The following is an 11007-nucleotide window of genomic DNA, read 5'->3' as shown; positions in this document are numbered from 1 at the left end:
AATTATGGTTTTTGTTCTTATTCATTATGCTTATAAGTTAATATGCTAGTTTGAATGATTGATCACCATTTAGGCTTGCATGTTAGCTATCTTGGTTTGAATTAGGAGTATACACCATGCTTTAATTCGAATTGAACTATGAATAGGAAGAGTATGTATGGACATTCGACAACAGGAATTAGATACATACTTGGTTGTTTAAAATGTTCTTCTATGCTTAATGGGTTCCTAATGCTTAATTTTAGGTTAGACAACAAATGATCAAATTAGGGAATTAGGAACACAAGGTTATGACCACACACCATGGCTTAATCATACTTTAGCTAGAATCAATCCATTAATCTAATTGAACTTGTTTCCTTATTTGCTTGAGGCCTGCAAGATGACCCACGAAATTGGACTGACAGGGAGTGTGACCCAAATTGGCTCTGTCTTTAAGTTTATATTCCTCTTGTGCCAATCAGCCCTTAATATGCATGGATTGTGTCAAATGTGATATCTTGCTGCCTTAACCTACAAAACACACAAACATAGGTAAGTGACTCGAAATAAAGAGAAACTAAACAAAATCACTAAGTAAAGAAGGCATACAAATGTGTGAAATTATGAACTTATCAAATACCCCCAAACTTAGATTTTGCTAGTCCTCGAGCAAAACAAAATAAAACTACAACTTAGAAAACAGAAAATAAGCAGCTAGCCTTCCAAACAATATCCTCAAAGAATCACCAAAGTATATGGTTCAAAGAAACACAACAATCAGAATCTAAGTTCCACACATGATTCAAGAGTAAGCAAAGCTCACAATGACATCCTTACGTGTAGTGTGTGAATGCCAAATCAGAACAACACCTGCAACTCAAATAAGTACATGCGCACACACTTAGAGCACAATTAAGAATTTCGAACCCCATAAGCACATTATCAGATCAGCTCTCCACAGAATACCATACAATACCAAGGATCAAAAGGACTTTACAAGGGTTGTAATGAGGCTTAGGGTAGTGGGTTGAATGAATGAGAGGATATGGATAACAACATTTTGAGCACAACTAAAGCATAGGTAAAAGCATGAGAGATTATTGAACTTTGTAACAAGCAAGGAACACATACATGAGCAGATTCTCAACATAATTTCAGCACCTTCAAATGTGTTTATTTGGCCTAATTTTGTGGCTCTTTACCCTAGATCACCATGATCTTCTCCTTATAACACCCTAGGGCTGTGACTACATTGGCCACACTTCATTACCTCTTTTGATTAGTTACCAATACCCCCAAACTTATTTCTTTTCAACACTTGGGTTATGGCACTAATGATTCACTTTTGCTCCAAAAACCTTGCATTCTTTATGACTCTCTTTTGAAGATAGCTTTAATTGCTCAAAGAATAGGTAAAGATAAGAAACAAAGATTTATTATGGTAGGAATGGTTTACACAAAGAAAGGCTTAACGTAGGCTCAAATGGGTTGAATAGGGATGAATACATGTAGAGGGATGGTTAGAAAGGCTCAAACGATTTAAACATGGCCTAAATCACTTCCTAAGCATTGTATGGCAACAGATTGTCTCAAGAGATATTCAAATAAGTTCTAGAGTACGAAACCAAGATCATGATAAGTAGAATTGCATAACATCTCCAAGTAGCAAGAAATTGGACTAACTTGGCAAAGTGCTCAATAAGTGCAAGGATGGCGTGAAAGACAAAGTTCACTCAGAATCACACACAGGCCTTAAATAGTGACTATCAATTTCTGAAAAACCATATTAGTATTAAATCCAAGTCTTATCATAGGTGTTTGGAAGGATAACGAAACAACACACAAAATCCTGCGTTTTTAGACACTAGACACACTTAAAAATTTTAAAATTTGACAATTTGAAACAACATAACTAAATCCTTCCCCCCAAACTTAAATGAAACATTGTCCTCAATGGTTAGAGTGTAAGAACAAGCAATGCCTCATAAATGAAAGGAAAGAAGATAAGGAAAAGACATAACCAAATGTTAGAGTTTAGAAAACAACTCCCCTTTGAAGCGATTAGGACGCAAGCAAGCTCCTTGGATGTTCTATCTTCACCTGACCTTGGGTTGCCTCCCAAGAAGCGCTAAGTTTTATGTCTTCAGCCGGACATCCAAACTTTCTATAGTGAATGGGGGGGGGTTTGGGCTCAATCGACACCTCATGCATTGCAAGATTGTTCACCAAGCTTGTTTTCTTTTTCCATCGCTTCCTTGTTGCTTTCCTTTTCCTTTTATGATTATGAACATAATGGCAATGAACTGGAGGAGTGATTGGAGTATCTCCAAATTTGGGCAGCCCCTTCTTGTGTGTAGGAATTGTAGCATTGAACATGTGGGCAGCCCCCTGCTCCTCCTTGTCTACTCCTTGCAACAAGCATGCTTCTAGTGAATATGAAAGACCATCAAATCTCTCTTTCCCTGGATCGCCCAATACTTCAATTTGAAAACAATCTTGAACATCATTTGGCAGATTCGTGGCATCAAACACTTTGAAAGCAACAGTTTCTCCATTAACGGTCATGGTGAGAGTGCCTTGCGCTGCATCGATCGTGGTCTTAGCAGTAGCCATGAAGGGTCGGCCAAAGATGAGTGGCAATTCATTGTCAGGAATTGGTGCTTCTTCCATCTCCAAGACTAAGAAATCAGCTGGCAAGATTAAGCCTTCGACTCTCACCAAAACATCTTCTAGAATGCCCTTGGGGTACCTAATAGTTCTATCTGCCAATTGAATGCTCACAGATGTGGCTTGCAACTCACCAAGGTTAAGTTTCTCATAAACATGATATGGCATAAGGTTAATGGATGCACCAAGATCAAGCAAAGCTTTTGGAATCTTGAAATCACCAACAATGCAAGGTATAGAAAACGAACCTGGATCCTTTAGCTTTGGAGGTAGCTTTCTTTGTAACACTGCACTTACCTCTTCACTTAATGCAACCTGTTCATGCTCTTTGAATCTCCTCTTGTTAGTGCAAAGATTCTTCAAAAATTTTGCATATTTTGGAATTTGAGCAATGGCACTGAGCAGTGGGATGTTGATTTGCACCTTCTTGAATATTTCCATTATCTCATCCAAGCCTTGATCTTTCTTTGACTTTGATAACCTGCTGGGAAAGGGTGCAATAGGCCTAAAAGCATTAGTTGAAATTGGAACTTGATTAGCATTAGATGATACCTTAGGGCCTGTGCTCTTTCCAGGAGCATTGAGGGGCTGTTTGGAGGAACCTGTGGGCTGCCCTTGTGGTGGCTGAATGATCTCCACGTTTTCTCCATCTTCTTGCTCTTCATTGGAATCTCCAACCTTATTATCAACTTGTTTACCACTTCTCAAGATGTGCATTGCTTTAACTTGCTCATGATGCCTTGGATTCACCTCCGTTTGGCTCGGAAAAGTTCCGGATGCTCTATTGCTCAAGGAGGATGCAATCTGCCCAACTTGCATTTCTAGTTTGTTCACTGCGTTTTGAAGATTCTGGTTGGTTTGCATTTGTTGCCCCATGAACTTCTTGAACATGTCTTGCAATTCCCCCATTTGATCACCCCTTTGCTCTTGCACTTGTTGGGGAGCTTGCTGGAATTGCCTTTTTGTGTTTGGAATCCTGGGGCTCCTTGAGATTGTTGCACATTTGAATTATTGCTCCACCTGAAATTAGGATGATTTCTCCACCCCGGATTGTACGTGTCTGAATAAGGATCATTATGAGGATCCCTTGCTTGAAGGGCATTTGCTTGCTCTAGTGTTGTGTAGATTCAGCTGCACCAAAATGGATTAAGCTGCATCCTCAACTTGTGATACTCGCAAGTGCACGAGCCGTTCGGTAGTATAGCGTATGTAAGTGCGAGGTCGATCCCACGAGGATTGGTGATTGAATGATCCAATTCATTTCTCCTACACAAAACAGAAATGAAAAAGAAAGGAAATAAATAAAACAAGAAAAAGGAAATACCTCAAGCAAATAAGTTCCCAAGTTCAATTAGATTAATGGATTGATTCTAGCTAAAGTATGATTAAGCCATGGTGTGTGGTCATAACCTTGTGTTCCTAATTCCCTAATTTGATCATTTGTTGTCTAACCTAAAATTAAGCATTAGGAACCCATTAAGCATAGAAGAACAATTTAAATAACCAAGCATGTATCTAATCCCTGTTGTCGAATGTCCATACATACTCTTCCTATTCATAGTTCAATTCGAATGAAAGCATGGTGTATACTCTTAATTCAAACCAAGATAGCTAACATGCAAGCCTAAATGGTGATCAATCATTCAAACTAGCATATTAACTTATAAGCATAATGAATAAGAACAAAAACCATAATTGAAACTTGGAAACTAATTAAACTTGAAAACTTAAGAAAAGAATTTACATTACAAAGAAAAATAAATTACAACTAAGAAGCAAAAGGAAAGCTAGAATTGAGAACTAGAAAGCAAAATTAAGAGAATTTGAGGGAGAGAAGGGAAGGGAGCTCTAGAGAAATGTTTGAGAGCTCCCCCCCTTGGGGTGTGATTACAAGCTTAGAGAACTTCCCTATTTATAGGCCTAGGGGAAGTGAAAATCTGAATTATACAATTGAATTTTCTAAACACACTAACTTCACCTAACACACAACACTTAATTCACCAACTTAACCTAACACACAATTGCATTTGAAAACAATTCCTCTTGTCTTTAGGCTTAGTGTTCAACTCCCACTTCATCATCTTTTGGCTGCTGCAAAATACCACTCAAAAATAGGTATTGAATATGCTTCACCAAACTTTCCCACAATCAACAACACTTCATCATGCATATGTCATGCATGACAATGCATTGCAGCCAGCTTGTGGGCTCGTTTTGGGCTTGTGGCTTCAATCTGAAAAATCTGGAAAAATATGGATCTTGAAGCTCTTTGAATTATCTTTCCAAGCATATGCAGCCCAACTCAAGGAAAAATCGGGAAGGCCTTAAAATGTGATATTTGGCCCAGTAACGCAGATGCTGCCGAATTTGACCTTAAGTTGCCAAAACATGTATAACTTTTTCTAGAAGACTCGGAATCATGAACCGTAAAATTATACAGAAACTAGACTTCCGTATCTTTACAATGATATATGGCTCATCATCTGGTTCTTCTTGAGCAAGTACAGTCCAATCCGTGAAATTGACTGATCTGCAGACACCGTTTTGAGCTAACTTGTCTCCAAAATGCAATTAGTGAGTCCTTAAGTTTATTACACTGAAACAAACACAAAACTTATTAAAAGCACAAGTTTAACTCAAAAACATAACCAAATCATAAATTAGAAGGGTACAAAATGATATGTAAATATGCACCGATCATCTAGCATGTGCTTTGCAAAAGATTGGTCTTGAACTTCCTCTTTGTTTCCTAGAGGGCCAGTCACTGCCTGTTGAAGCAAAGAACACATAACATCAAGTTTTGCAGCAATCTCATTATTAGTACTTACCTCAGAGACCACAGCTTTCATGGGAGCTCCTCTTCCTTTATTGTAACTCCATTTTTGAGAGTTAGCACTCAAAGATTCAAAGAGGGTAAAAGCCTCATCTGCTGTTTTGTTCATCAGTCCTTCTCCACTTGTTGCATCTACCATCATCCTTTCGGAATCAAGAAAACCTTCATAGAAAGATTGCATTTGCATCCAACTCTCTATGTTGTGGTGTGGGCAAGAACTCATCATCTCCTTGTACCTCTCCCAGCATTCATGAAAAGCTTCTCCTTCTCTTTGTGTGAAACCAAGAATTTCCTTTCTAATCTTGTTAGTCTTTTGAGCTGGAAAGAATTTCTGCAAAAACTTATTAGAAAGCTCATCCCAAGTACGAATTGAAGCATTAGGCAAAGAGTATAACCAAGACTTAGCCTTATCTTTTAAACTGAACGGGAATAGCCTCATCTTAATCTGCTCATCATCAAGTCCTTGAATTTTGATTGTAGCACATATTTCAAAGAATTGCTTAACATGCATGTAAGGATCCTCAGTGGTATTACCATAATAAGTTGGAAGAAGATGAATCATACCACTTCTAAGCTCAAACCTGTCAATTGTGAGTTGAGGGTAGACGATGCACGAAGGTTGATCGGTGACTTTGGGAATGGAAAATTCACGCAGGGGTTTCCGAGGTTGGACAACAAGCGCACCACCTCCTTCATCATTATTGTTGTTGTTTGGAATCTCTGCCATCTTGCTTGAACCTTCAGATTCATAGCTCTTAGATTCAGCACTTGAAGAACTATAATTCCTCCTCAAACCAGCACGTACAGCAGCTGCTCTTGGTGATAGTGGCTCAGTTTCAGAATCGGACATACATGCACACAAAGGAAATCAATTCAGCGTCTTTAATGGAGATAACAACTAAATAGAAAAACAGAATACTAAAAGCAAAACCAACGAAAAGAAACAATTAAAACTTAACAAAAATAGAAACACTCAAGGTAATCTAACTATAGCACCATCGTTACCGGTTCCCCGGCAACGGCGCCAAAAACTTGTTGAGCCTATTCTTAACAACTAAAATGAGTTATTAAAAACAGCAACTTTAATTCTCGCAAGTGCACGAACCGCTTATAGTTTAGCTTATGTAAATACGAGGTCGATCCCATAGAGAATGGTAACGTGGTTACAAGTTAAACTACTTAGAATGCTGGGAAAACAGAAAACAAAGAAACAAACTAACTAACAATGGCAAGGTCTAGGATAGAATCCTAGCACCACACACGCACTCGAAATGGGGGGTTTTGTTGTTGAAGTGAAAACAAGAGAATGAAAAGGAAGTGCTGGAAAGTAAACAATAGCAGCAATCAACAAGTTGTGAAACAATGATTGAGAAGTGTTAGAGCCTTGGAATCCACCACTAGTTTTCCTATCCAAGTTATGAATGCATAGAAAGTGACTCAAGCTTCATCAACAATAGATTATCGCATACAAGCCTATGGTATCTAGGTGCAGGATGCATGATTCTCCTAAGGCATGTAATTGTGCATGATATCTACACAACACATGATCTCTAATATGCAACCTAAGCATGGTATCTACTTAGAATAAAGCATACAAGAGTCATTAAGTTCCCTGAGAATATGATAATCACACAAGTCCTAGAACATGGTATCTGTCCTAGTCAACTTATGGTTATTAACCCCTTGAATGATTCTTAGGCCATTCATGTGTTGCTTGTGAAAGGAGAGTAGAATTGGTGAATCTAAACCCCTTTCCAACCTGTGCTAGATGCATAAAATCCTAGTTAGCTACTCCAAGAAAACATACATCAAGCACATAATAAACTGGAGATTAACAACTTGGCAATGAAAGCAAAGAAATCAATTAACTATGAAATCATTCATAACATTGAATATTCATGACTAGGGCTTCATCCTAAGCCCTAACTAAATGGATTAGTTAAACATAACTATGAATACAGAAAATAAGAAATACATAGATAGAATAAAGAGAATAGAAGAACTAGTTGGTGGCAGCAACTCCCAGGACAGCTCCAAGCTCTCCCTCCTTTGCAGCTAGCTCTCTTCTCTCTTTGTGGTGAATCTGAATGTGTGTATGAGAGTAATGGATGGAGTGAATGTGTGTGTCTATCCTCTTTTTTGTCTCCTTTGTATGACCTGCAACTCTCTATTTATAGACTGCCAATTCGTCCTCCCCTTAGCTGGTGTAGACAGCCCACCAGAAATCCTGGAAACTGCTCCTTGATTTGTGCCAACATGTTTCCCCATAATTAAGCATGCCATGTTTTGCTCCTTGAGATTTCCAATGCTGAAATGCCTCCCTAATTTGCTCAACATGTCAGGTCTAAAGTCAGGTACAGCTCAGTTGAGGCACAAGGCTCAAAGGGGGTGTGGAACACAAGGCTCATTAGCTGGCAGCTGCATATTAAAATCCTCCTGAGTATGCTTCAGTGTTTGACGGGCTAAGGACTCCAGTTATGTTCAATTGGGTTGAATGTTGGATATGTTATACTAGACACCAATCTGAACAACTTCTGTGAAGGACGTCTCCTCATCCAAGTTGTGTAGGTTGCTGAAATGAGGCCTGCAAGATGACCCACGAAATTGGACTGACAAGGAGTGTGACCCAAATTGGGTCTGTCTTTAAGTTTATATTCCTCTTCTGCCAATCAGCCCTTAATATGCATGGATTGTGTCAAATGTGATCTCTTGCTGCCTTAACCTACAAAACACACAAACATAGGTAAGTGACTCGAAATAAAGAGAAACTAAACAAAATCACTAAGTAAAGAAGGCATGCAAATGTGTGAAATTATGAACTTATCAGACGTTGGTGCTTTTTTGCTTGCTTAATTAAACGTATTTACAACGGCGTATCCCATATAAGTACGGTCGTCTAAAGTGTTATCCTGTTTGAAGTGGAATAAGACGACGCTATAAATAAATGGTGTTGTAATAAAGTTGTACGATGGTGCTATGAATATAACTACCGTCATCTAAGGGTTTCGACATCTTAATATACCATGACGGTTTCAATAAATAAACGGTTGTTGAAAACATTGGTTTACCATGTTGTCATTGTAGAATATAGCGTCAGAGTTTTTTGTACCTAACCATGTCGATCTCGCCATAAATAGCGCCGTATAATATTATACGAATCCACATCACTTCTTTCGTATTTTGGCTCAAAATCAAATTTGGTCATCGTGATTTCAATTTTCCCGATTTGGTCATCGTATTTGCTGCTGTTAACAAATCAAGTCCAATGTCTCAATTATGTCAGTTTCAGTTATTAAAAAATATTTAATATTAAGTTATAAATAATTAACTTCAATATAAAATTTAAGTATAATATATTTAAAAATAAAATTAATAAGATTAACACTTAAATTAAAAATAAATAAAAAACAAATAACCTATAGCCATCCCTCCACCTCCCGCTATGCCATATTTCACTATGTTCTCTCTTACCCTTTCCCTCTCCCTCTGTTTTAGGGGTATCAACCGCAAGAAGAACCACTGACGCCACCCATCGCCGGCCAATTGGCGACCAACTTCGTTGCCCTTTGAATTGTCCCATTATTTGGATAGTTTAGGAATGCGTAGTCATGTCACGTAATTTACGGCTATAGGATTAGGTTTCGGTTGTGGAGATTTCGGTGTCATCTCTGTACATTCTTCAGGTGGTACATAGGTATTTTATGCCTACGGTACACCTCAAGAACTGATCGAGACGTTGCCGAAATTCATCCACGTCGAAATCTAATCTTATGCAGCCGTAAATTACGTGACATGACTATGCATTCCCGAATGGGATAGGTCCCTTACCGCAAGCATAAGGTAACATTATGATTTCGTATGAAGTTGTTGTGATTGTCGTATTGTGATTGTGGTTCCAGGGATTATGAGCAGGAGGTGGATATAGAACCCGAATAGATGCGCAGACGAATATTTGGATGGAATCGAGGATTTTATTGACTTTGCTCGTACACACAACCCGGGTGCAACTAGAATCTGGTGTCCTTGTAGGAGCTGTAACAACATGTTGTGGGAGACAATTGAAAATGTTCGATTTCATTTAGTAAGGAATAGAATGATTGAGACATATAGCACTTGGAACCATCACGGGGAACAATTAGACAATGTTGAACCTATTGTGGATCCTAATGAACAAGTCATATATATATTATAAATTATTCTTTTCCATTTGCATCGACCAAAATCAATCAGGAATGGGAAGATGATGTGCCTACACCAATGGACAGTGCAGAGTTCGAACAATATGAAAAATTGTTGAAAAATGCCAACCAAGAGTTATACCAAGGGTGCGAGAGCTTTTCCATTCTCACGGCCATTGTGGAGCTAATGCACAGAAAAATAAAGTATCGTCTGTCGAACTTGTGTTTCGATTACTTTTTGGGGGTTTTCAATAGAATGCTTCTGACGAAAAATTGTTCGCCGAAAGACCATAGACACGCGCAAAAGGTGTTGAATGGTCTTGGATTGGGTTATGAAAAAATTCACGCTAGCAAAAACAATTGTTTGTAATTATACAAAGAGTATAAAACATTGGATACATGCCCTATATGCAATGATTCAAGGTTAAAAATGACATCTCAGAATAGAATGACTAAGATTCCACAAAAAGTCATGCGTTATTTGCCCCTGAAACCTAGGTTCCAACGATTGTATACGTCGACGCATGCTGCCACAAACTTGGGATGGCATAAAGAAAAACGGGTAGACGATGATGTGATGCGGCATCCTGCAGATGGGGAGGCATGGAACGTTCCCCGAGTTTGCTGCGGATCCCCAAAATGTTAGATTGGGACTTGCCACTGACGGATTCAATCCGTACGGGGTTCTAAACCAACACCACAACACTTGGCCGATTTTCGTATTCCCATATAATTTGCCACCTTGGAAATGCATGAAAAAAGAATACATGATTATGACTATTTTGATAACTGAGGCTCCTGGCAGGTCAATCAATGTTTACTTAAGGCCGTTGGTTGATGAGCTCAAGGATTTATGGACAAACGGTGTGCGCACGTACGATAAATCCACCAGGAAGATGTTCACTTTGCGGGCAGCAGTTATGTGGACTGTGAATGATTTTCCCGCATATGCAATGGTTTCTGGGTGGAGCATAAAGGGTATATGGCATGCCCTGTATGCAAGGAAGATGTAACTTCTAGTTGGCATGCTGGAAAAGTTTGTTACCTTGGTCATCGGAGCTGGTTGTCATGGGACCACGAGTGGCAAGAAAAGGATAAGGAGTTCAACGGGAACACAGAGCATCGCCTCAGACCTAGAGAATGGTCTAGTGATCAAATCTTGGAACAACTTAACTGTTTGGATTTTGCTCCATTCGGTAAAACAGTTAGTCAGACTAGACCTTCTACACATATGAACTGGACGCACAAGTCTATGTTTTTTGACCTCCCATATTGGTCGAAACTAAAACTAAGGCACAATCTCGACGTTATGCATGTTGAGAAAAATGTCTTTGACACATTGATGGA

General features: G+C 38.8%; 1 non-coding gene across 1 annotated transcript; it reads left to right on the top strand.

Moving 5' to 3' along the window:
- The first annotated feature begins 5679 nt into the window (after nucleotides 1-5679).
- LOC148297510 (small nucleolar RNA R71) lies at nucleotides 5680-5786 on the top strand. The gene has a single exon (XR_015833256.1). It is a non-coding gene; the product is annotated as a small nucleolar RNA R71 (small nucleolar RNA).
- The last annotated feature ends 5221 nt before the right edge of the window (nucleotides 5787-11007 follow it).

The sequence above is a fragment of the Prunus avium genome, chromosome 1 (assembly GCF_965620075.1).
Source record: "Prunus avium chromosome 1, drPruAviu1.hap1.1, whole genome shotgun sequence".
NCBI lineage: Eukaryota > Viridiplantae > Streptophyta > Magnoliopsida > Rosales > Rosaceae > Prunus > Prunus avium.
Note: the sequence above shows the minus strand (reverse complement) of the source record. Positions and strands in the feature narration are given on the sequence as shown.